This window comes from Macaca nemestrina, chromosome 10 (genome assembly GCF_043159975.1).
Source record: "Macaca nemestrina isolate mMacNem1 chromosome 10, mMacNem.hap1, whole genome shotgun sequence".
NCBI lineage: Eukaryota > Metazoa > Chordata > Mammalia > Primates > Cercopithecidae > Macaca > Macaca nemestrina.
Window position 1 is genome coordinate 129,969,528 of NC_092134.1, and position 26,495 is coordinate 129,996,022.

At 44.1% G+C, this 26,495-nt stretch overlaps 2 long non-coding RNA genes across 3 annotated transcripts in view; one reads left to right on the top strand and one right to left on the bottom strand.

Moving 5' to 3' along the window:
- Window positions 1-26,495, top strand: part of LOC105482265 (uncharacterized) — an 84,891-nt gene that overhangs the window by 13,045 nt on the left and 45,351 nt on the right. For both annotated transcript variants that reach the window (XR_011609339.1, XR_011609340.1), the window contains exons 2-3: window positions 7,247-8,440; window positions 22,156-22,280. This is a non-coding gene — a long non-coding RNA (uncharacterized lncRNA). The remainder of the gene's footprint in view (window positions 1-7,246; window positions 8,441-22,155; window positions 22,281-26,495) is intronic.
- LOC105482256 (uncharacterized) lies at window positions 21,520-22,746 on the bottom strand. Its single transcript, XR_011609342.1, has 3 exons — window positions 22,689-22,746; window positions 21,718-21,784; window positions 21,520-21,604 (listed from the first exon to the last, which is right to left on the bottom strand). It is a non-coding gene; the product is annotated as an uncharacterized lncRNA (long non-coding RNA).

Sequence of the window (26,495 nt, forward strand, 5' to 3'; positions counted from 1 at the left end):
TTCTTTTCTTTCAGCCTTGAAAAATACTTTTGTCACTTTCTTTTGGAATACATGGTTTATGATGAGAAATCTATTTAGATTTTAATTGTTTCTGCCATGTTTTTATCTGGCTGATTTCAAGATTTTTTCTTTGTATTTAGTTTTCAGAAATTTGATTATGATGTATCTTGGTGGGTATTTCTTTGGGTTTGTTATGTTTGGGGGTTTGCTCAGCCTCTTGAAACTGTACATTTACATCTCTTGGCAAATTTGGGAAGTTTTCAACTGTATTTCTGTGAGAACACTTTTTCAGTTATGTCTTTTTGCTTCCCTCATTTTGGAAGTCTGATGACATAAATGTTAGATCTTTTGTTATAGATCCATGGGTCCTTGAGTCTCTCTAGGTAGTCTCCACTGACATCAGGGTGGGGGTGGCCTTGTAACCTTCGGATAATAGTGAAAATCTCGAGTCTCTACTAAGCTCCTCTGATACCATTCCAGAGGAGAGGGGAGAGGCTCCTCTTTACTGCCACAAGGAGGAGGAAGTCCAGGCTCCGCTCGTGGCCTGCACCAGGGAATTATTCATTGTAAAGAGGTCAGCCTTATTTCTAAATACCAGGCAGAGAATTGAAGAGATGGTAAGCATCAGCAACCCTGGAGTATAGCTGCTGAAAATGGTGCACAGACCAATGAATCTTTGCTCACTGCTGTGTCAAAGACGCTGCTGGTATTGAACCCTGACCTTCTCTTGGATGCCCATGTTTTTAATCCTTTGGTTTTCACTCACAGCTTAGGTATCATTCCCATGGCTACTGGATATATGGGTCTGGCAGGCCTTATTGAAAGATTTATAGAATATTCCCATTTTGTGTTATGATTTAAAATACTCCAAAATAAATACCCTCGAATGTATACAATTCAGCACTTGGGTAACTGTGTCTGTAGAACAAATACCTAGAAGACTTGTTAGATCGAATGTATGCTTCAGGCCGGGCATGGTGACTCATGCCTGTAATCCCAGCACTTTGGGAGGCTGAGGTGGGTGGATCACTTGAGGTCAGGAGTTTGAGACCAGTCTGGCCACCATGGTGAAATCCCATCTCTACTAAAACTACAAAAATTAGCTGGGTGGGGTGGTATGTGCCTGTAATTCTAGCTACTCAGGAGGCTTAGGCACGAGAATCGCTGGAACCTAAGAGGCAGATGTTGCAGTTAGCCAAGATCATGCCGCTGCATGCCAGCCAGCCTGGGTGAAAGAGTGAGACTCTCAAAAAAAAAAAAAAGTTATGCTTCACAAGCCATTCTTAGGAGATAAGCCCCAATATATTAATTTTCTCTATATGGAGTTGCTCTTTTTCCCTCTGCAGCCCTTAGCATCTGAAAATATATTTGCTTTTGCTTAATTATCTCAAGATTGTTTATACAATTTTGAAACTTGATTTCACCTGGAAACATTTTTGGTGGTGGCCTAGCTATTTCTTTGATGTGCAAGCCTAACTCACTTTATCCTGACCATCTAGATCTTGTAATATTGGATTACTTGAGTTTACTTTTTCAAACTGTATCTTTGACTTATAGAGCTCAAACACAATCTGGATTTGTTTCATCTTCTTCCTTTTTAACAAATTATTTCCTTTGATTGTTGACCAAATGTGGGTTTCTCAGAATAGTGTTTGTCAAATCTTTTCAGTCTGGTATGTGCCTATATCCTTGCTAAGACAGATTATGACTGAAGGTCAGTGACACATTAATAATAAAAAGCTCCATAAGTTTTTTTTGGAGGAAATGTGTTGTGAAATTGGAAATGTTAAACAAATATGTGTAGACTTTCAGTTTAGCATGGAAGATTCAATACATCCATGTATCTGAGCTTCATTCCTACTCTTTCCTCCCTGTCCAAAATTACAATGAAGGACTAAAAAGGCATAAACTCATAAGGACAGAGAGAATTGGAGGGAGAGAAGAGTGAAGAAGATGAAAAGTGGTTTGAGGAATGATAACTCACTTAGCAGAGGAGGCTGAAACCCAAGTATCTCAGGAAGGGAAGATTGATGAGAAACAAAAGATTTGTTCAACAGAATACCTGAAAACTTCTGAAATTGGAGACACTAATACAGTGGAAGGGGCAAAGGAGGACGAGATCATGGAGATGAAGACAGATAAATTACTTGACCGTTTCTCAAAGGATCTTTTAGACCTCTAATCCATACCACCAGAGTATGACCTTTCTCTAACCTCTGTAGAACAAGAAGTTCCTTCTCTGGAGAAATTGACCAGAGTCTTCCGCTCAGAGGATTCTCACCATCCTCCGTGCTCCCACTATGGCACTGGAATTACTGCTTGGACCCTGGTCTCCAACTCCATTATATTGAAGACCAGAGTGGAAAATCAATGGAAAAACTCAGTAAGTCCAGAGAAAATACTCACACATAATGACATTGGTTGTGGGGGTCTGCCTCATGAAAGAGCTGGCTCAACACCTGATCACTCTGTACGCTGCCAGGGGACAATACTAATTTAATCACACAGCTCCTCCAAACAACTTCTTGGTGTCTCATATTTATGTATAAATCAACAGCCCAGATCATCAGACTTTTGAGGGACGCTACCCAAATAGAAGACAGACGCCAAAATGTCTATGTGTGGGGAGAGCTATCAATTTTGAAGAAAAAGAAAATATTATGAGGAAGAGGCAAAAAACAAAATGGACTTAAAGAGAAGTTATAAATATCTTTAGAGAGATGAGAAGATATTACAGCTATGAAACAAGATGGGAAGCTATTAAAACAACACAACAACAAAAACAAAATATCAGAAGAAAGCACTCTTAGAAATTAAAATAATTAGAGCAGAAACAAACAAAAAAAATCAACAAAGTTTAGAAGACAAAATTGAGGAATTCTTGCATGAAGTAGTAAAAAAAAAAAAAAAAAAAAAAGATAAGAATAGGACACTGGCCCAGTGCGGTGACTCATACCTGTAATCCCAGCACTTTGGGAGGCTGAGGTGGGTGGATCATCTGAGGTCAGGAGTTCAAGACCAGCCTGACCAACATGGTGAAACCCTGTCTCTATTAAAAATACAAAAAAAATAGTTGGGCGTGGTGGTGGGTGCCTATAATCCCAGTTACTCCGGAGGCTGAGGCAAGAGAATTGCTTGAACCTGGGAGGCGGAGGTTGCAGTAAGCTGAGATGGCACCATTGCACTCCAGCCTGGGGGACAGAGCAAGACTCTGTCTCAGAGAAAAAAAAAAAAAAAAGAAAGAAAGAAAATAGGGCACTGGATTGTCTCATTCCTTCTTTACAACCCTCCTTTCTCTTGCCTCCCTGCACTTTCATGGTGGGATACTAAAACTTCCTTTCTTAGACTTTCCTGTAATTAGATTTGCCTTTTGATACATTTCTGGTCAAGGAGTCATAAGTTTAAGTCTGTAGAAAATTTCTGGAAAGGCTTTATTCTTCTGATACAACTACACCCCTTTCTGCTTCCTTCTGCTTCTTCCTTCATTCTGCCTTGAATGGGGATGGGATGGATAGAGCTGCAGCAGCTATCTTGTAGACATGGGTAAGAGACCAAGAGAGTTCCAGATATTTTGGCCCTGACATTCCTGAGCCTCTGAAATAACACTGGTCCAATGACTTCTTGACTTCTTGTGTGAGAAAAAAAATAAACCCCTAATTTGTTTAAGCTACTGTTTAATTAGATACTCTTTTGATCCTAGTTGAATCATAATATAGACAAGAAAGGTTAAAAAAACCAGAGTTGTTTAATATTTAACTGGTAGAAGTTTTAGAAAGAGAAAACAGATGATGGGTAGAAGAAAATTATTAAAGGAATAAGAGAAGAAAATATTACAGAACTGAGTTTCATGTCTTGAAATGACACATTACCCTGAATGTCTTAGTCTGTTCCTGCTGCTATAGCAAAATACCACAGACTGGGTAATTCATAAGCCATTGAAATTTATTTCTCACAGTTCTGGAGGCTGGGAAGTCCCAGATCACAGCGTCAGCAGATTTGGTGTCTAGTGAAGGCCTGTCCTATAGATGGTATTTTCTTGCTTTCTTTTTTGTTTGTTTGTTTTTTTGAGATGGAGTCTTACTCTGTCGCCAGACTGGAGTGCAGCAGTGCAATCTTGGCTCACTGCAACCTCTGCCTCGTGGGTTCAAACAATTCTCCTGCCTCAGCCTCCTGAGTAGCTGGGACTACAGGAGTGTGCCACCACGCCCAGCTAATTTTTGCATTTTTAGTAGAGATGGGGTTTCACCATGTTGACCAGGATGGTCTCGATCTCCTGACCTCGTGATCCGTCCACCTTGGCCTCCCAAAGTGCTGGGATTACAGGCGTGAGCCACCATGCCTGGCCACATATGGTATTATCTCTGGTGTTCTCACATGGTGGAAAAGGTGGAAGAGCAGAAGGGATAAACACTGCGCCCTCACATGGCAGAGGAGATGGAAGGGCAATGGGCCTAGCTAGTTCCTTCCAGCCCTTTTATAAAGGCACTAAACCCATTCACGTGAGGGTGGCGGCCTCGTGACCTAATCACCTTCCAAATGCCCCAACTTCTACTACCATTGCTTTGGGGTTTAAGTTTCAACATATGAATTTTGGAGTACACATACATTCAAATCAATGTATTTGTCCATTGATTGTATTAAAACGTTTAAGTTTCAACATATGAATTTTGGAGTATACAAACATTCAAATCAATGCATTTGTACATTGATTGTATTAAATCAATACGTTTAAGTTTCAACATATGAATTTTGGAGTACACATACATTCAAATCAATGTATTTGTACATTGATTGTATTAAATCAATACGTTTACGTTTCAACATATGAATTTTGGAGTACACAAACATTCAAATCAATGCATTTGTACATTGATTGTATTAAATCAATATGTTTAAGTTTCAACATATGAATTTTGGAGGACACATACATTCAAACGGCACCAGGTCACTGAAAATCACCAGGAAGTAGAATGGAAGTACTTCCCAGTTTGCTTTCAGATAAATGTCAGAAAATTGGCTTTACTACAATAAAATAATATGTAGTAAAAAGAATTAACAGTGCATAGATATGCAAAAGATTTATCAATAACTACTAAACCCCAAATGCTATGTTTTAAGAAGATGGGGACTTGGAGAAACATAGTAGAATCCAGGATATTCATTCAACAAAATATGTTTAGTTTGGATTACTGGTTCATACTTGGAAATTACTATCATTTCTGTCTGTCTGTTTTTTGCCTGTTCTCTGTGAACCTAAAAATTGCTGTGATTTTGTCAGGTTCCTTTGAAAGATTATGTGCTCTGAAATGATACAGACCTGGTTCTGGTCTCAGCTGTAAGGTGCAGACCTTTAACTTCCCTGCAGTTCTTTCCTCATCTGCATGGGTGTTTTAGAGCTTATTGTCAGGACTAACTGTGATTCTGTATTTAAAACTTCTGCACTAACTATCAGCGAAATACATATTAAAACCACAATGAGATATCACCTCATGCCTGTTGGAATGCTGTTATCAAAAATATGAAAGATAACAAACACTAGCAAGGTTGTGGAGAACAGGGAAGCCTTGTGCACTGCTGGTGGGAATGTAAATTAACACAGCCATTGCGGAAAACAGTATGGAGGTTCCTCAAAAAATTAAAAATAGTACTACCATATGATCTAGCAATCCCACTCCTGGGTATATATATCCAAAGGAAATAAAACCGGTATGTTGAAGAGCTATCTGTACTGCCATGTTCATTGCAGCACTATTCACAATAGCCAAGATTTGAAACCAGCTAAGTGTTCATCAACGGATGGATGAATAAATAACATGGGGTTGGATAAAGAAAATACACCACGGAGTACTATTCAGTCTTTTAAAATGGAGGACATCCTGTTGCTTGTGACCCAGATGAACCCAAAGGACATTACGCTAAGTGAAATAAGACAGACACCGAAAGACAAATACTGCATGATCTCACTTACATGTGGAATCTTAAAAAGTTGAACTCATAGACGTAGAGAGTAGAATAGGGGTTACCAGGGCTTTCAGGCTTGTTGGGGGGCAGTTGGGGAGATGGTCAAAGAACATAAAATTTCAGTTAGACAAGAGGAATGCATGTTCAAGAGATCTATCGTACAACATTGCAACTATAATTAATAACATATATTTTTGAAAATCGCTGAGAGATTTTAAGTCACCCCCAAAAATGATAACTTTGTGAGCACGTGTATATGTAATTAGCTTTATTTAACCATTTCACAATGTATACATATTCCAAAACATGTTGTCCATGACAAATATACATAATAAAATAAAAAAAATCCTGACACGGAGCTGGCATTTCTGAAATGCTAATTCCTGGTAATGCCATTTCTCAAATCAAGACTCTACCTGCATGTACATACCACAGTCTTCCATCTTTACTCTGTTTTAGTTCATGAGAGCTAGAGTTACCCTCAAGATTTTCTAGTTTGTTGGTTTCCAAACTGGGATTCCCCCGCTCTCAGGGCCTGGGAAAGTTGTAACTAGGGTCTGTGGGTTAGTTTCAACATGCTGAAATCCTAACAAAAGCCATTCATGGGTGGGAGACCAGGTTAAGAAAGGATCAAGTGTCTTTGCCTTTCTCTGTGATATGGACTCATTGTGGTAACTCTGGTTGCATCATGATCATCAGAAGGCCTGCCTGACATTTATACGTCTGATTCCTCAAGACAGAAAGCTTATTAAGCTCCTATTTTAGAGATGAATTTTGGTGGGCAACATCTTTCAAAAACACGGAATTTATGGGAAAAAATAGAAAGAAGTTAACGAATCTAGGGCGTTGGGATCCACAAAGTTTAGGTAACTTCCCAAGGTGCCACAGCAGGTTGGTAGCAGTGCCAGGACCAGAACTGGTTTCTCCTGATGCCTCGTAGCCTGCGTGTTCCACTGCTTGCCGTGCCATCCAGACCACCTTCTTTTCTACCCGGGTCCTTCACGTCTATCAAATATCACCTTGGAAACAGGCTTTTAGTCAGGATATTGTAGCGTCAAGGGCAACTGAAGTCTCCTCTACACTAGGACCCCAGGAATCTTGGTAAGGGAGAAGGTATTTCCGACCATTTATTATGATTTGTAAGTTCGGCCAGAAATTTTTCTTCTACTTCCTTTCTCAATTAGGGAAATGTGTGCTTTAGAAGATTTTAAATGCTTGGTTACTTAAGAGAGAAAGAAAACTCTGTTGCTTGTTCACATTATTTGTGTTTTTTTTCCATGCAAAGACAGGAGGTTTTCAGCCAAGGCAAATCAGAGTGGCTGACATTCCCACGGGAAAGTGAGCCGGGCATGAGAACAGGATGTGTACCTGTCTGGAAGCCGGAGCCTTTGATGTACATCCACAAGGGCCCCGGAAGGAAGCTGTTTTGATAAGCTGTGGCCACCAGGTGGCGATACACACACGCTGTCAAGCCCAACAGTTTTTCAGACCTGCTGGATTTTTCCAGATTACTGAAGCAGGAAAAAAACAAGAAAGACAAAACGGGTCTAGTACTTCAGCTCAGAATAGTTGAGTTGAAAAGAGGTGGAGAACCCCCCAGACAGCTTGCTCTCTTCAGTCGTGTGGCAGAGAATCCACTTAGTGCTCTTCGGATTCTTGAGTAAGTGTGGAGCTGGCTGGCTCCTCAAGGGAGTGTGGAATCAAGACGTGGCCGGTTCCGGCTGCAACAAAGTCCCGGTTATTCTGCGAGGGCAACAGAGCTCCAGCGTCAGGGCTTCGGCAGAGGCGGTCGCTAGGGCGCACCAGCCCTTTACTTCGGACCAGTCTGACCTTAATGGGAACGGCAATTTCCCTTTCTATATGGGAACTCATTTCCTTTGTTGCTTTCCATATTTTCCTCCCAGGGTCCTTTAATTCCAGCCTGGTTGGGGCCTGGGAGGAGGGGATGGATGAGGTGTGAACTAGCAGTGTCCTTTCTTCCTTATCGCTCCGCCCCTAGGCAACACCCTCCAGCACCCAAGCCTACCCCCTTCCTCCGACGGAAAAGTGCACATGGCATATCCGTGTCTGTCCACATGCTGGATTTCCCGGCCAGTTCTGATGTGAAATATCTTGAAAGTTTGCTTTCAAGGGGCCACTTTGTATTAAAAGAGGATTAAAAAAATAAACAAAATCCCATACCTCCAATCTGAAAGTCTTTTCTTGGTACCATAAAAAACTGAGCTATCAGCCCTCTGGTATCTTCTATTCCAGGCCAAAGGCCACTGCCTGGTGGTGACGACCAACGTGGAGGCACCCAAACCAGCTCCCACGGCATCTCTTCTGACAATCAGTGACTCCGGCAGATTCTAGCAGCACCTACACAGCCAGAGCCACACCCAGGCACTTGCTTTGCTGCAGTTTGGGAGGGATCAGTGTTCCAGAGCAGCGGCTCACCAACCTTAGCATGCCTCAGTTGCTGGGCTCCCAGAGTTTTTGGGTGAGTGGGTCCAGGGTGCGGCTGGGAAATTGGCATTTTTAACAACTTCCCCCTGAGGCTGATGCTACAGCCTGGGGACTACACTTTGAGAACCACTATTTCAGAGCAAAATGCTGGTGTGGGGAAAGGAGCAGCAGGAAACAGCCGATGGCTGTGGTGTGGCCGGTCTTTCTCCCAGGCGGCGGGGTGGGGGGTTGTGTGTGCCAGGATCGCAGGGTCACCAGGAGGGCCGGTCCTCTGGCGCTGCTGGAAATCCTTATCCCTCCTTTCTAGACTAGTGGTTCTGAGACTTGGCAGCACATTGGAATCACTTTGGGAGCTTAAAAAAAAATACTGATGACTGGCTCCTAGCCCCAGACGTCCTGATTTAATTGGTTCGGAATGTGGTTTGGGCCCTGGAAGTTTTAAAAGCTCCCTAGGTGTTTCTGATGTGTAGCCCAGGTCGAAAAATCACAGTGCTAGGTCCACTGCATTCTTATATCTAGTCCCCAGTGAGTGTAAGTTCTCACCACGCATTCTCAAACCGTTCCAGCTGTCTCTCATACCGCCCTGCCTCAGGCTGAAAAACACTGGCACCTGTCTCTGAGTGCTGACTTCCTATTTATCCTTCAAGACCCAGGCCAAATATTTTTCCCATGGTGGAGACTTTTCTGGCTTTCCCTAACAGTTCATGTCTTGAAGCACTCTGGATACACTAGAACTATAACCTTTATCTTTCACTTCATTGCAATTACATTCACGTGCTGGGTAAGGATGTTTCAGTCAAAAATCGACTGTATGTATGTAGGTGGTCCCGTAAGATTCTAATGGGGCTGAAAAATTCCTTTCACCTAGTGACACTGTAGCCATTGTCATGTTATAGCTCAATTACTTTATTTTAAAAATAAACTTAGTGTCGCCTAAGTGTACTGTGTTTATAAAGGCTACAGTAGTGGACAATAATATCCTAGTCCCTCACATTCACTCACCACTCGCTCACTGACTCACCGAGAATAACTTCGAGTTCTGAAACAGCCATTTTGGTAAGTGCCCTATACGGATGTATCATTTTTAATCTTTTATACTGTATTTATACTGTACCTTTTTCATGTTTAGATTTGTTTAGATACACAAATACTCACCATCGTGTTACAAGTGGCTATGATATTCAGTACAGTTACTTGCTGTACAGGTTTGTAGCCTAGGTGCAATGGGCTGTACACTGTAGCCTATTTGTGTTGTAGGCTGTAGGCTGTACCATCTAGGCTTCCGTGAGTGCACTCTGTGATGTTCACACAACAAAATTGCCTAAGGGTGCATTTCCCAGCTGTCTCCCTGTCCTAAAGCCCTGACTGTATTTGTGTTCATATCTTCCCTCCCTACTTGGTGGTTAATAAAACTTTGTAATTGAATGAATCCCATAGTTGGAGATAATGTTAAAAATGCACAGGTTCTGTTTCTTGTGTTGTCGTTTTGGAGACAGGGTCTCACTCCGTTGCCCAGGCTGGAGTGTAATGGTGCAATCATGGCTCACTGCAGCCTTGACCTCCTGGACTCGAGATCCTCCCACCTCAGCCTCCTTAGTAGCTGGGACCACAGGTGTGCACCACCACGCCTGGCTAATTTTTGTAGTTTTATAGAGATGGGACTTCACCATGTTGCCCAGGCTGGTCTCGAACTCCTGGGCTCAAGCAATCTGCCTGCCTTGGCCTCCCAAAGTATTGCAATTACAGGCATAAGCCACTACGCTCGGCTATTGCACAAGTTATGGATAAGGAAGTTTATTAATATCCGTTCTGTACAATGAACCTAGTGCCTCTAGTGGGGTCAGACTCAGGTGGGTGCTTGAGAAGCAAAGTTGAGTGAGCAGTGCACACTGCCCCTGAGGAATGAATTCCTGTGGAGGCTGAGCTCTCTGAGGCTACCTGTCCTTTCGTCATGAAATTTAGCTTGGGAACTGCTTTCAGAGATACTGACCTGGAGCACAGAAGGACCTGGGTCTCCTTTCTGTCATGCTCTTCTGCGGCTCTCACCACCCACAGGATTAAGTGGGTTTCTTTGCATGTCTTTCATGAACCTGCCCTTGTCTACCTCTCCCGGATATTCAATTCCTTGACCCTGTTTAACGCTTGGATCCTAGTTCCCTGAACACACCATGCTATTGCCAACTTATACCTTTCTGTTCTCCTAAGATGACCTTCTCACCTATTAGTCCAGGTAACTACCAAGGCTCGTGGGCCTTCCTGACCCCCAGGCTGAGTGCCTTCTCCTGTATTATATTCTCTTAGCATTTTATACATACCTCTATCATTATGTGGAAATAATCCAAATTAGTTTTTTATGAGCCTGGCACACAGTAGGTGCTTTATAAGTGTTGAACTGAGATGAATGCTTACAGAGTGATTCTCAAACTTTATTCTACCTATGCACCATTCACATGCAAAACACACTCCCACACTTTATATTATGCATGGGACATAGTGTTTCTTTGTCCAGGGTAATGGGTTTAGAAGAGGTAGGCACATCCTTCCGGGGGAATCAGGATAGAGTGGGAGGTAGGCTGGGACTAGTTAGAAATACCCTCCTCTTGCCACCTAGATTCTAATGTGTGTCTTGTTCTCAAGTTGAGAGCTGCTGAATTACTATACGCCAGGTGGTGAGCTAGGCACTTTTCACATTATTTCTAGAATGTTCACAACAGTCTTGTTAGGTGGTTATTATCATCCTCATTTTATGGATGATGAAACTGGGGTTAAAGGATTTGTGCAAGCCACATAGCTGGTGTGCTAGACCGTTCTTGCACTCCTGAGACTGAGTCATTTGTAAGAAAACAGGTATTATTGGCTCACGGTTCTGCCGGCTATACAGGAAGCATAGCGACATCTGCTTCTGGGGAGGCCTAAGGATGCTTCCAATCTTGATGGAGTGCAAAGTCGAAGCAGGCATATCACATGGCAAGACAGGAGCAAGCGAGGGAGAGGTGCCAGACACTTTGAAACGACCAGATCTCACTAGAATGAACTCACTTTTGTGAGGACAGCATCCAGGGGTTGGGGCTAAACCATTTATGAGAAATCCACTCCCGTGCGCCAATCACCTCCTACAAGACCCCACCTTCAACACGGGGGATGATAATCCAACATGAATTTTGGCAGGGCACATATTCAAATTCTCTCAGCTGGTAAGTGACAGGTGAATGCTTGGACACACCACTTTCTGATGTGTTGCCATGCCTGTTTCCTCCAGTAGAACTGGGTTTCCCCTTAAGGGCATGGACTTGGTCTTAGTAATTTTTATATCCCCAGCACCTGACACAGAGCCTGGTGGTAGAAGGTCCTCAGCAAACGAGTGTTGAACTGAACTGAATCATTCTTGGTCATTTCTCTCTGCCGCCTAGCTAGAAATGTTTGGGATGACACGTTTAGACCTGGTGCTGCAGTGCCTTCATCTCCAGAGCCTTCATGGGTCAAATAACTGAGTCTGTCCAGACGTATCATGACAGCTCTGTTTTAATGGATCGTCGTCTATTGCCTATTAAAACCTTGTCGGATTCTAATTTTACAGTTCCCCCTCCCTATGTCAGGGTTGGATTATACTTCTCCTTTCTGTTTTTGTTCCCTTCTGCCATTCTGTTTACACGATCCCTTCTGTGGACAGAGCCTTTTTCTAGTTTTCCTGGTGGAATTCCATCAGTATCACCTCTGGGACGCCTTCTATTGACTGCTTTTGTTTCCTGCTTGTCACATGTTGAGTAATTTTTTTTTTTTTTTTTTTTGAGATGGAGTCTCGCTCTTGTCGCCCAGGCTGGAGTGCAATGGCACGATCTCAGCTCACTGCCACCTTCACTTCCCGGGTTCAAGCAATTCTCCTGCCTCAGCCTCCCAAGAAGCTGGGATTACAGGTGCACGCCACCACACCCGAGTAATTTTTTGTATTTTTAGTAGATATAGGGTTTCACCGTGTTGGTCAGGCCGAACTCCTGACTTCAGGTGATCCACCTGTCTCGGCCTCCCAAAGTGCTGGGATTACAGGTGTGAGCCACTGCGCCAGGCGGAGTAATTTATTACATGTCAAACATTATGGGCTTTATTGTCTTCCTTTAAAGAGCATTGCATTTGTTTTGGCAGGTGGTTAGCTTGTTGGTGGGTCTGCTTGACGTCATCTGCCCTGGTGGAAAGGGCGTCCTCTTTCCACCAGGTATCCACAGTGAGTAGTTGGACTTGGAAGCATGTCTCTGGCCTTCCTCACATTTCAAACAGCAGCACTGGAAACCAGCTCAGCTTCCCCCCGGTGCCCAAACCCAGTTCATGTGTCTGCTCCGTAAATCCAGGAACATGGTACCTGTAACCTGGGCTGCGCACCCCAAGGGTGAGAGTAATACACAGCTGTGCCCCGAAAAATCAGGGTGAGAGGTGGCTTGAGCACCTAGAACCTATTCTATTAGAATTTCTATGTCCCCCAAGTTTGCTTTTCTTCTTCCTTCATTGTCACCTTCCTCCCCTTCATCCAGAAACGCACAGCCAGAGCCTCACACGTGTGATGAGGGCAGCTGTACCAGAACTCCATTGCCATGGTTTTGTTTCATTCACCGTAGCACTGAGTTAGGTCAGGTCTAATTCTACCATCTTGCTATTTGTTCTAGATTTTCCCATCTATTCTTTGTTCCTTCCCACCGACTCTCCTGTCTCTTTTTGGATTAATGAAGTGCGTGTGAGTATTCTATTTCCTCTATTGACTTCTGACCTACAACTCTGTTTTATTTCAGTTCCTTAGCTGAGCACAGTCTGACTTGAATTAGTAAGACTTTATTTTTGCTTTAAGCAGACAATGTAGTTTAAAGAAATTAAAAAATAAAGTGTTCTATAGTGACCCCATAGATTTACCATTTCTGGCACTTTCCTTTGCATATTATAGATCTGTTTCTGTCTGGTATCATTTCCCTTTGGCTTGAGGAACTTTCTTTAATATTTTTCTTTGTGCAGGTGATAAGTTATCTCGGCTTTTATTTATTCATTTTGTCTTCATTTTTGAAGGATATTTCCACTGGATGTAGAATTCTAAGTTTGCAGTTTTTTCTCTTTTAGAACTTCAAAGATGTCATTCTGTTAACTTCAGGATTGCAATGTTTCTGATGAGATGTCAGTAATAATTCTCATTATTGCACCACTGGAGTTAGGTGGGATTTTTTTTTTTTTGTCCCCTGAATTCTTTTAAGATATTTTCTTCATCATTGTTTTACAACAGTTTGGCTATGATGTGCTTAAATGTGGTTTTCTTTGTGTTTATCTTGATTAAGATACATTGAGATTCTTGGATCAGTGGATTGGTACTTTTTTTGTCACATTAGGAGGTCATTATTTTTGGAAATATTTCTTCTGCCCCAATTCCTCTTTGCTTTCCTACTGAGACTACAGTTCTGTATCTGTTAGACTGGTTAATGATGTCCCATATGTAACTCAACCTCTATTCTTTTTTTCTAGTCCTTTTTCGCTCTATGTGCATCAATTTGAATAATTTCTATTACTCTGTCTTCAAGTCTACTAATCTTTTCTTTTGCAGTGTTTAATCTGTTAAGCCCATCTTGTGACTTATTTCAATTATTTTAGACACGTATATATATATATATACACATATTTTTTAGGCAGAATCTTGCTCTGCTGCCCAGGCTGGACTGCAGTGGTGCAATCTTGGCTCACTGCAACCTCCATCTCCTGGGTTCAAATGATTCTCCTGCCTCAGCCTTCCCAGTAGCTGGGATTACAGGCTTCCACCACCATGCTCAGTTCTTGTTTTTTTTTAAATTTTTTATTTTTAGTAGAAACAGAGTTTTACTACGTTGGCCAGGCTGGTCTTAAATTCCTGGCCTCAATGATCTTCCTGGCTGGGCCTCCCAAAGTGTTGGGATTACAGGTGTGAGCCACCATGCCCAGCCAGTTAGTGTAGATTTTTGAGTCCCGTGATTTTCATCTTGTTTCTTTTCATAATGTCTGTTTTCCAATGAGTAACTGTTTTTCATTCCTTATGTCCATTTTTTTCCTTTAAATTCTTGAATATATTTAGTCATTTTAAAGTTTTTGTTTGCTAATTCCATCTGTATCACCTCTGGGATTCTTTCTATTGGCTACTTTCTATTCTATTTGTTTCCTCCTTGTTCCACATTGAGTAATTTTTTATTACAGGTCAAACACTATGGTTTTATTATCTTCCTTTAAGGATCATTGCATTTGTTTTGGCAGGTGATTAATTTATTGGTGGATCCGCTTGGATCCATTATTGAGTGTTGGAATTTTGTTTTGTTTTGGTGGGTCCAGTGCGGCCCCTCTCTAGTGCTGGGGTGGCCCAGCTCCACAGGTGTGGCCTTTCCCGGGCCTCTGTTGAAAGCCCAGGCTGTTCATCAAGCTCTTTCCACCATGGACACTGAGAACACAGTGTCTCTTCCCATCGTGTGACCTCTGGAATCTTCTGTTCAGTGCACAGCTCCTACTACCTATTGTTTCTCTCTCTCTCTCTCTCTTTTTTTTTTTTTTTTTTTAAGAAACAGGGTCTCACTCTGTCACCCAGGCTGAAGTGCAGTGGCACAATCTTAGCTCACTGCAGCCTGAAGCTCCTGGGCTCAAGGGATCCTCCTGCCACAGCCTCCCAAGTAGCTGGAACTATAGGTGCATGCCACCACACCTAGCTCATTTTTAAAATTTTTTGTAGAGATGAGGTCTTGCTATATTGCCCAGGCTGGTCTCGAACTCCTGGGCTCAAGCAATCCTCCTGCCTCAGCCTCTCCCAAGGTGCTGGGATTACAGGCATGAGCTACTGTGCCTTGCCCCTGCTACCTGTTCTCTACAAGGCTTTGTGAAAACGTTACCCTGTACGTGTGCAGTTTTGTTTTCAACTCGATTCAGGTGGTCTCATCTGCAGATTTTTGGATTTCTGCTCTGTGCAGCTCCTGCCTCTCTCGTACCCTGTCCCACACACTCAATCCCTGCAGCAGCCCTAACCTTCGGTCTCTCCTCCATCCTCCGTTTGGGCTCCACTTCCGCGTGCTGTGGTTGGAAAGTCCCAGGCAGGAGGCCAGAGTAAATGTGGGTTTCACCTCTTGTGTTTCTTCTCTCAAGGGTCACATCCCTGCACCATCTGTAGCGTTGCACCTGAAAACAGTTTCATATAATTTGTCCAGTTTATTGTTGTTTATGGCAGGAGGGCACAACCAATATCCCTTACTCTGTCGTGGTGACAACCACAAGTTAGACAGACATCATTGGTTTATTTTATAGTTGAGGGAACCAAGGCTAGCAGCACAGAAGCACTTTGCTCAAGATCACCTTGGAACCAGCTGGGTAAGGACTGAGACTCAGGTTAGAGCCCATTAGAGCCCCAATAGAGGCTCTTGACGTTACCTCCGCTTTTTGTTTCCCAGTTTCCTTTCCTATCTTGTTCCCCTTCGAGGAGAATATGCGGTCATCTTGTGTCTACCTTAGTATCTCCAATTCTATCATATTTCACATTGACTCTCATTTTCACGGCTTGGAACTTGCCTCTGTCTTATCTGGAAAATTCTATATTGTAGACCTCCTCCCCTTTTTGCTTCCATTTTTGTCAGAATATCTATGTTGCTTATTAATTCTTGTATTTTCTCAGTATCAAGCACTGTGCTTGGCACGTAGACATCTCTTGATAAATGTTTGTCGATGGGACCAAGGAAGACATGAGTATCATTTTATCCTTTTTTTTTTTTTTTGAGACAGAGTCTCACTTCTATCACCCAGGCTGGAGTGCCGTGGTGTGATCTCAGTCACTGCAACCTCTGCCTCCCAGGTTCAAGTGATTTTCGTGCCTCAGCCTCAGTAGCTGGGATTATACAGGTGTGCACCACCATACCTGACTAATTTTGTGTATCTTTAGCAGAGATGGGATTTTGCTGTTTTAGCCAGGCTGGTCTCAAACTTCTGGCCACAAGTGATTCACTCGCCTTGGCCTCCCAAAGTGTGGGGATTACAGGCGTGAGCCACTGCGCCTGGCCTTATTCATCTTTTGACCCTTTTCCCCATGTGTCATTGAAAACAGGTGCGCTTCGAGGCCCAGATGAGGAGCAAAAGTCTGCAGGCGTTGGCAGGGAGAGCCCCAGGCGTGGCGTGCCCTTCACACACAGCCAGAACATGCTTGTCTCTTGACACGGGTTGTTGGCTGAGAATCCATGCATTTCTTTATTATTCTTGTCATACTGGAATTAACCTACAGTCTTTTTTTTCGCTTTCTATATCTTTCCTTCTCCTGGCAACAGTTTCATAAAGATCCCCTTCATTATCCATTTCAATCACGCCACTAAAATCTATCCACTTCTTTCTTTTAATTTTACCATCACTCTTCCCCCCTACGTTTCTAGCACACACTAGAATCTTGTATGCAATTTATTTCTGCTGTGTCTTTCTCTTTTCCCCATTTCCATCTCTGGACACTATTCTAGAAACCTCTCTGTGGTACTTTACAATTCATCATTTCGATTCCAATGTATTCATCCTGGTTTCTCTGTTTATTGCTTTGCTTGAGGGACTCTGCTTATCTCTTTAAAGCCTTTGATTTCAGGGCCACTTTCCTTGAGCATCTGCTCACATCATTTTCTTCCTTGCCCACCACTGCCAGCCTGGGAAGATCAGAGGCCTGCCCTCCCCCTGATCTCTCCTCTTTTGTTTTTAATCCCTTCTTGTTCCATCGGGAATTTCCTCCCTTCTTTATACCACTGCCAAACTTAGGTTTTCAGAGGTGAATTTTGGCTGTTGCCTTCATAAAATAAAAATGGAAACATCATTCCTGTTACACGTCACAACCTCTGTTCTTTCTTGTCCATAGACACTGGCCCACCCTCCTGGCTCAGTTTCCATTTGGTAGCCACGTGGCAGCAGCTGGCATGTGTGTTTAAATAAACCCCGTTCGGTTCTGTGCTCTTGAAACCTGCATCATTTGGTGTGTTGGGCACTCTTCTTAGATTTCCCATTTCATGTTTTTCTTAAGAATCCGTGGAAATCTTCCTCTACTCCCTCCACCTGTACCTTTCTTGTGGCGTTTAGGAAGTGGATCATATGTTTATACATGGCTTTTCTCTTGAAAATTTCTTTAAGGGGCTATAAGGATTTCTTTTGGGGAATATGCATTTCCATGAAGTGAATTGTTTTGCTTCTTTAGGTCATAAGCATTGTTATGTATCCTCAGATCCAGATCCTATAAATCTTTGGAAGGTCCCTATAATACACTGTAAGCAAAATATTTCACTTTGAAAATTATCTGGTGAGGAAATCCACAGAGCCAGTTCCTTTCCTAGTTCCTGGTGAACAAACTGCTTCAAACAGGTAATACCTAGATTTCTTACACAAACGTATGCCCAGTTTTTCTTTCCCTAGGGTCCTTTAGGTCATACCTCTTACCTTCTTTTTAGTGTTTCTTTTTTCACATTGCTTCTCTGAATTACTCTTTATCCTCTTTATATGAATTTAATTAGGCTTTGAAGGCTTCTTTTAACATTTCTTTTTCTTTACTTTCTTTTTTCTGCCCATTCCTCCAGGGCTTGGGATCCATTCATTCACAGTGAGAGTTTCTTTTTTTTTTTTTTTTTTTTGAGACGGAGTCTTTCTGTGTTGCCCAGGCTGGAGTGCAGTGGCCGGATCTCAGCTCACTGCAAGCTCCTCCCAGGTTTACGCCATTCTCCTGCCTCAGCCTCCTGAGTAGCTGGAACTATAGGCGCCCGCCACCTCGCCCGGCTAGTTTTTTGTATTTTTTTTTTTTTTTTAGTAGAGACGGGGTTTCACCGTGTTAGCCAGGATGGTCTCGATCTCCTGACCTCGTGATCCGCCCGTCTCGGCCTCCCAAAGTGCTGGGATTACAGGCTTGAGCCACCGCGCCCAGCCCACAATGAGAATTTCAACAGCGATTCCTCCCCTACTTCCTCTTTCATGGACCTCACAGAACTTTCCTCCTGGAGCCAGGCTTGCTGGCCCCGGTTCCTCTTCTCATTAGAAGCGATCTCTCCTAGAGTCCTTCTTGCAGCACTGACCACTACAACGTGGCTTCTGTTTTCCCTTTTCCTTTATTTCTACCACCCGGTGAAATCAGACTTCTCCTCTGCATTTCCCTGAAGCTCTACTAATCCCCTTTTCCTTCCCTCCCCATCTCAGGTGGCTTCCTTGAGTTCACCAGAGCAGCTGTCCTCAGCTTCCCTTTGCCGTTTCTCCTCTCACTCTGCACCCTTGAACCCTTGAGTCCAGCCCCGCTGGTTCAGGTCATGGCATTAAGGCCTGCTCTTGGGCAGTGTGCCTAGCCTTTCTCCAGCGAAGGCCACACACTAGGTAATTATGGTTTTATTTTATTATTATTAATTTTATTTTATTAATATTATTTTTCTGTCTCTCACTGTGTCGCCCAGGCTGGAGTGTAGTGGTGTAATCTTGACTCACTGCAACATCCACCTCCCAGGTTCAAGCAATTCTCCTGCCTCAGCCTCCCAAGTAGCTGGGATTATAGGTGCCTGCCACCACGCCCAGCTAATTTTTGTACTTTTAGTAGAGACAGGGTTTCACCATGTTGCCCAGGATGGTCTCAAACTCCTGACCTCAGGTGATCTGCCTGCCTTGGCCTCCCAAAGTGCTAGGATTAAAGACCTGAGCCACCTCACCCAGCAGATAATTATGTTTTTATTGTCAACACCTGCATGTTTCACTGCCTGATATGCTCAGATGATTTATGGAACCTCATCTTTTTCCATTTCCCTTAACTCTACTGGAGTATAGTTGACAAATACAAATTGTATATAGTTAAGGTGTACACTGATATTTTGATATATGTATACATGATTAAATGATCACACAGTCAAGCTATTAACATCTCTATCACCTCACATAGTAGTCATTTTCTCTTATTTTGTGATGGGGGTATTTAAGATCTTACCTCTTAGCAAGTTTCAAGTATACAATACAGTATTATTAACTATAGTTACCGTGCTGTACAATAGACCTCCAGAAATTATTCATCTTGCATAACTAAAACTTTTTACCTTTTGACCAATATCTTCCCATTTTCCCTGCCTATTATCCCCTGGCAACCACTATTCTATTCTCTGCTTCTGTGAGTTAGACTATTTTAGATTTTTCCCATAAGTCAGATCATGTAGTATTTGTCTTTCTGAATCAGGTTTATTTCACTTAGCATACCTCCAGGTTCATCCATGTTGCAAATGACAGGATCCCGCCCTCTGCCCTTTAAGGCTGAATAATATTCCATTGTATATATATATACTACATTTTCTTTATCCATTCATCCATTGATGGACATTTAGGTTGTCTCCATATCTTTTGAGCCTCATCTTTTGCAGGCTTTCATCTTGTACAGAAAGTATAAGAAAGTATCTCAAACTTTTCTGGTAACAGTCCAGTTTTCTATTTCCCAGTCTAAACTCCATAGTAGCCAACCATTATTGGTCTACCAAGATGGTTAATACCTCGCCAAATCTCATTAACAGAATCATAACGTCGTTATGAGCAAAGCTCTCAGATTTCACCAGACAGCTATTCTAGTGCTCTGATCCCTTTTTACTGCTAAAGTCTCTGAAATACATCAGATTTCTGAGTATTCTGATAGTCTGAACTTACTACTCATTTCTAGTAGTAAGTCTGCAAGTCTGTACTTTGGGTTCATGCATAATGAATGAAAACCAGGGTCTCCATCACAGGTCTCAGACGGCAAGGGATTTTAGAAGGTGCTGCATGGTTGCTATTTCCATTGACTGGGCAATAATGGAGAACTCTTGCTATGTACAGTTTCCTATAGCATCTGGCGCAAAGCCAGAACTTTGACATGCTCTCTTCCAGAACTTCTCTAAGTTTGGGGACCTCATGATTTTTAGTGTCCAGACCCATGGGATCAGGACTTCTTTGTTTACATTTATGGTTGGTGTTATGGTCGGTAGAACTGATGACTATTTAATTGGTGCAGTAAGAGGCCACCCTGCTTCAAACCCACTGGGTCCGTATGATTGCATCAGCAGGTATTGGGTACAACCCCTGAGAGCTGTTTCCTGCTTTGTGAGACCCTGGCTTCAAGACACTCCTGTTAAAAGGCAAATATCCTGGCCGGGCGCGGTGGCTCACGCCTGTATTCCCAGCCCTTTGGCAGGCCAAGGCAGGTAGATCACAAGGTCAGGAGATCAAGACCATCCTGGCTAACACGGTGAAACCCCGTCTCTACTAAAAATACAAAAAATTAGCCGGGCGTGGTGGTGGGCGCCTGGCAGGAGAATGGCGTAAACCAGGGAGGCGGAGCTTGCAGTTAGCCAAGATCGCACCACTGCACTCTGGCCTGGGCAACAGAGCAAGACTCAGTCTCAAAAAAAAAAAAAAAAGGCAAATACCCTCGAAGAGTCCTATTAGATAATTTCCTAGGGAGGGGCCTGGCCATTCCATTGCCTTTGGAGTCAGATGAACATGGATTCCCATTCTGGCTCTTCTACTTACTAGGTGAATGATCTATAAAGTCTTTGAGCCTCCGTGTCCTTATCTGTAAAAACAGGCATAACAAAACCTACTTCATTGGATTGTTCTCACCATTCAGTGAGGGCTTTGGAAGGGTATTGTTATCACAAAGTGTTATGTAAAGGGCAGTAAATTGTCCCTCTTTTTGTTTCGTCCTCTTGCCTTAACCTTCTTGAGTGTGTGTGTAGAGGAGGGCCTCGCTGGCATCCACGACATACAATACATAAAGAGTCAGGATGGTTATAAGAATACAGCACTTGGGGCAGATGGAAAAATTCGGCCCCAAGGTAAAGAGGGCAGCATAGGGCTAAGGGCAAGAACTATGTGAAATAGGCCAGGCACAATGACTCACGCCTATAATCCCAGAGCTTTGGAAGGCCGAGACGGGTGGATTGCTTGAACCCAGGAGTTTGAGATCAGCCTGAGTAACACAGTGAGACCACATCTCTATAAAAAATAAAAAAAATTAGCCAGGTTGTTGTTGTTGTTGTTGTTTTGGAGGGACTAGAACAGTATTAAGACAAGAAAGCTGCCAGATGCAGTGGCTCATGCCTGTAGTCCTCAACTTGGGAGGCTGAGGCAAGAGGATCACTTGAGTCCAGGAGTTTGAGGCTGCAGTAAGCCATGATTGTGCCACTGCATTCCAGCCTTGGTGACACAGCAAGAGACCCTGCCTCTAAAAAAAAAAAAGACAAGGAATAATGTTAGATTCCAAAGGCAAAGGTATAGGACATAGAATTGTGCACAGAAGGTCAGGGGGCTCAGGGAAGGTAAACGACGCTCACTCACCAACTTTGCTCAGGACAGACCCTCGTTTTCTCCTTGATGTTTAGCGTATTCACGTTAGTCTCTCAGCCTAGAATGAATGGAATTTATTGTGTTAAACTGGTGAATCAAAGGGACATGAATGCTAACTGAGGAACAGCTGTGAGACTGCTGTGGGATCCCAGTTGTAGCAACTTGCTCAGGTGTCTGCGTGCAGTGTTGGTTGTCAGAGGAATGAGATCGAGTTTGGGAGGGCTACCTGTTATCCAGGTAATCTTGGATGTGTTTCCCAGCCTCTCTGAGCCTCAGTTCCTAATATTATCTAATATTACTACTTATATCACATACTCTTTATAATGATTAAGTGAAAATACTTGATCACTTTAAAGTTCCAAACAAATCTTATTTTTCTATAAAACTTGTATGGAATATTATTAAAGTCCAATCATTTGTGTGTTCCAGATAAGGAAACCGTAGTCCGAAGAGATTCAATGAGTGTTCGAGGCAATTAGCGGCAGTGGTGGGAATGGAATCCACGGCTCCAGGGAAGGGAGTGGAGGCAGGACACTGTGAGCCTCTCAGGCCAGGTGAGTAGGTTCTGACCAGCCAGGGCCACTAAACTGGCAGCGAGGGGGGTCCGTGTGTGTCAGCTGTTGGGTGAGGAGAGCAGGCACAGAATGAAGTCTTTCATAAGGGAGTTACCGCTTGGCCATCTTACCAGAATGCCTGCTAAGCCGAAACTGCCCAAGGGAAGGGGCCTGTGTTGATCCAAGAATCCTTACTCTCGTGAATTTGGATGGACTGTAGGGACATCAGAGGAGTTGGAGGAGGTGCGATTTTCCTCCTTTAGCCAAGCAGGAGTGTGTTAGATGGGACTGAGTAGGGAGGGGACCAGGGAGCAAGGTGAGGGGAGTTCATCCCAGGTGCTACCCGGGCCTGGCCGGCAGAGCAGTCCTATGTGTGTAGGGGACAGATTCCTCCATGCCAACCATCACCTTGTCTTTAGTATGTTGCAGAGGCAGGGCACCTCTTCTCAGGGATATGGGACGGACAGCTGCTTCCTAACATCCTTAGGAAGATTTTCCCTGGAAAACGATGGACTGAGACAGGAACACACTCAGGAAATAAGAAGGAGAGGTGGCTAAATACCTCACAGTTTTTGTTTTGTTTGTGGACCCCACGGGTTTGAATGCTTGAGTTCCTAGCATTTTCCCCCACTCTCTTTTTCTCTCTTACCTGCATTCTCTGGGGGCTTTTTAGGGTTTCTAATTAACCTTCCTCCTGCCCCCACCAGGGTCCCTCCACTGTGAGGTGCTGCAGACTCATAAAGCTTGTGACTTCACCTGGAGCTCGTGATTCATTCTGGCACCTGAAAAGCCTGGGACCAAATGATTCCTGATTTCTGAGTTCTCCTTGGGTTCCAGAGGGCTCAGGGCTATGGTATAGGAGAGGGGCTCTGAGAAAACTCAATGTTAATTTTCAGGATTTTTGTGATCTAGTTAATATCACACTGGCCACTTGAAGTTGGCCAAGGTAGGAGAGTGTTTCCATCACGGGAGTTAGCAAATGCTACGAATCAGGACCTTTTTTCCCCAGATACTTGGTTGTTAACCTTTTACCAGCATGCTGCTTGCTAAGGGAGGGGTGCAGGATTCCGAGAAGTTTTTGGAGCAGCTTTTATTCAAGTTCCCAGAGGCTCCTTAGAGCTCCCCAAGAAGGTTCAGTGGCCTAATACCCTAATTCCAGGCACCAATCTGTTTGGGTGTTGGATACCCTGGGAGAGACGGGCAGGGGAGCCAACACTGAGTGATACTCTGGGCTGGACAGTGACCAGGCTCCTTCTGTCCCATGCTCCTGGCTCCCATCACCTGGTGTGACTAGGGAACCACTCCAGGGCAGAGCGGTCACATTCTTTAATGTGATGGCAAGGCAGGCCCAGGGCTCTGAGCCTCCTTGGAACTCCATGCCAGGACCCTCCTCTTTCCCTTCCTTATCTTTGGATGGCAATCACACAAGACCCAGATGTCAAACTGTCTCTAATTCCTAACCAAGGCATGTGGGGTTTGGCAGGCCCCCAGGCATCTGACTATGACTTTGAACCACCTTGACCTTGTTTGTGTGATCAGCGCCGGAGGCATTGTACATGGGCTCTGCTTCCTCCTACCTCTCCAAAACTTTCTCTCCCAACCTGCCATCTCCAACTGCTCACGGACACAAATCACAACACAACAAAACAAAAATGTATAAACCAACAAAGCAACAACAAAAACAAATGTAACTCCCCTCTAAACGGGAAACCACAAACAACATCCTCTCCCACCACCTCGGGGGGGAAACTAACTTGCTGCCTTCCAGAAATGATAGAAACATGCTATTGAAAAAGCACTCAACACATGAATCACGCGTCCTCCCACGACTTCATCTGCATGAAAACAGACAACTGATTTGCTTCCATCCCTAGTTTTTCTGCCCAGAAGTTACTGTCTTTTGGTGGCCTCAGAACTGGTGGCTCCAAGAGATGGCTGCTGGAGAACATGCCAGGGGCCTGCTGGTACTGACATGTCCCAGGAGAGGGGAAGGCGGGACAATGACTGAAAGACCCAGTCTCGGAGATGACCGGTGTGGTTCCCATGTCTGCAGTTTCTGATGCGATCAAGAGAGGGTGATGGAGCTGCCCAAGGTCATCCTGGGAGTGAGTGCAGAGATGGGACAGAGACAGAGCCGGTCGAGTCCTAAAGTTCCATTCCAGATGTTACAGTTGGCAGGGCTTAGACCAGGCTGTTGCCCTCACAGTACGGGCACATCATGCCCAAGGGAAATGAAGGCAGCTGAAATATCACTTTGCATGGGCAAGAGCCCAGCACAAGAATCGAATACTGTGTGTGGATGGGAATCCTACACTGAACCACCAGTCACTGCCTTTCCTGGGAGTCAGATTTCTCCCCCGTCTCGGGAAGGGCTTGGACTAGATCAGGAATTGACAAACTATGGCCCACACGCTAAATTGAGCCCGCCGCCTGTTTTCGTCTGGCCGGTGGACTGAGGATGCCTTTTACCTTTTTAAATGATTGAGAAGGAGAGTAACGTTTTCATAATGTATGAAAATTATATGAAATTCACATTTTGATAACCATAAATCAAATTTGATTAGAACACAGCCATGGCCATTGTATTATGCATTGTCTATGGCTGCTTTTGTTGAGTGCTTGTGACAGAGACCGCATGTGGCCCACAGTTGAATACGTTTACGGTCAGACTAGATGACTCTGCCAGGCCCTTGCGGCTCTCGCATTCTAGACAGGGCACTTTTAGGGGTCTTTCCATGGGCCCTGTCAACCTCCAGTATGCTTGTGAATCCTCCAGTGGTTTCTCAGTGCTGCTTCGGACCCCTTGTCCCGGTTGGTTTCTCGGCAGGGAGCACAGAAAAATGGGAAGAAGGTGATTCTGGACAGGGAAGAGGGAACTATTATGATTCTATTTTGATCAACCAAGAGCAAGATGGCTGCTGACGTGTACTCTAGTTTCCCCAGTGTCTTTAAAAGCTCACACTCATGGCAGAATTTCTAGTGGGCTTGAGACAAGGACCAGCCTCTGGGAAGGGTCTTTATCAGAGCAGACTCTCAGGAGGGAAAAGACCTTTTTTTTTTCTTCTGAGTTTCCTTTTCCACTCTCTGCCTTTGTGCGTTACAACAGATCAGGAGACACGAATCTGGACAGTTACGCAGCCAGGGAAGGGCCTTGGATGAAGCGCTGCCCTGCGGGGAGCAGGGTCCTGTGGTCAGCTCCTCCTAGCCCTGGTGCGTCCTGGACCCGGGCCTTGCTCTTTGACTCCCATGTCCTGTGCCCACTTGCTGTGTTCTGTGGCTGGGGCCTGTTTACTACACTCCACTCGCAGCTGTTTCTTTAACCATAGAGACCAAGCCATTCTGAAAATTCTTCCAACTACAACTTGTGGGCAGTTATTATGACGCTGCCACTGCCGCTGCTTTGCCCCTCTCGTCACGGGAAAATAAACAAGCAGACAGCTCGGGAGAGCCCGTGGCACAGAAGATGTGGTGATAGAGGATGGTGTGGGGGTGAGTGGTGGGCACAGGGAATTGTCTCCATCCACAAATGCACAGCAAGGCCAAAACACAGTCCAGAGTTTCTTGGGCCACTTTTTTACCCATCTGGGAATCTCCTCTAAACCTCACCTGACAAGTGGCCTCGAGTCTCAGCACTTTCCCTCATCAAAAAGTGCTCTTCTTTCTTCGGTGACTGCTGTCGTGGTCTCCTCACTCCCCACCTAGCATGTCATGTCTGTCTGATTCTCTCCAGGCTGAACATCTCATTTGTCGTGATTTCTTTCTCTCTCTCTTTTCTTTTTTTTTTTGAGACATGATCTTGTGCTGTCACTGGGGCTGGAGTACAGTGGCATGATCATGGCTCACTGCAGCCTCCAACTCTTGAGCTCAAGCAATCCTCCCACCTCAGCCTCCTGAATAGCTGGAACTACAGGCACATGCCACCACACCCGATAATTAAAATTTTTTTTTTGCAGAGACAGGGCCTTCCTATGTTGCTTAGGCTGGTCTCAAACTCCTGAGCTCAAAGGGATCCTCCCACCTTGGCCTCCCAGAGTGCTGGGATTACAGGCGTGAGCCACTGTATCTGGCCTCATTGGTCATGATTTCTAGACCCTCCATACTCTTCTTGCCCTTTTGGGGGCGCCTCCAAGAGACACCTAGGTGTGGTGGACAGAACACAAGCTTTTCCAAGGGTTTGAATACTAGGCCTTTAGCTGTATGCCTTTGGAGAAATTA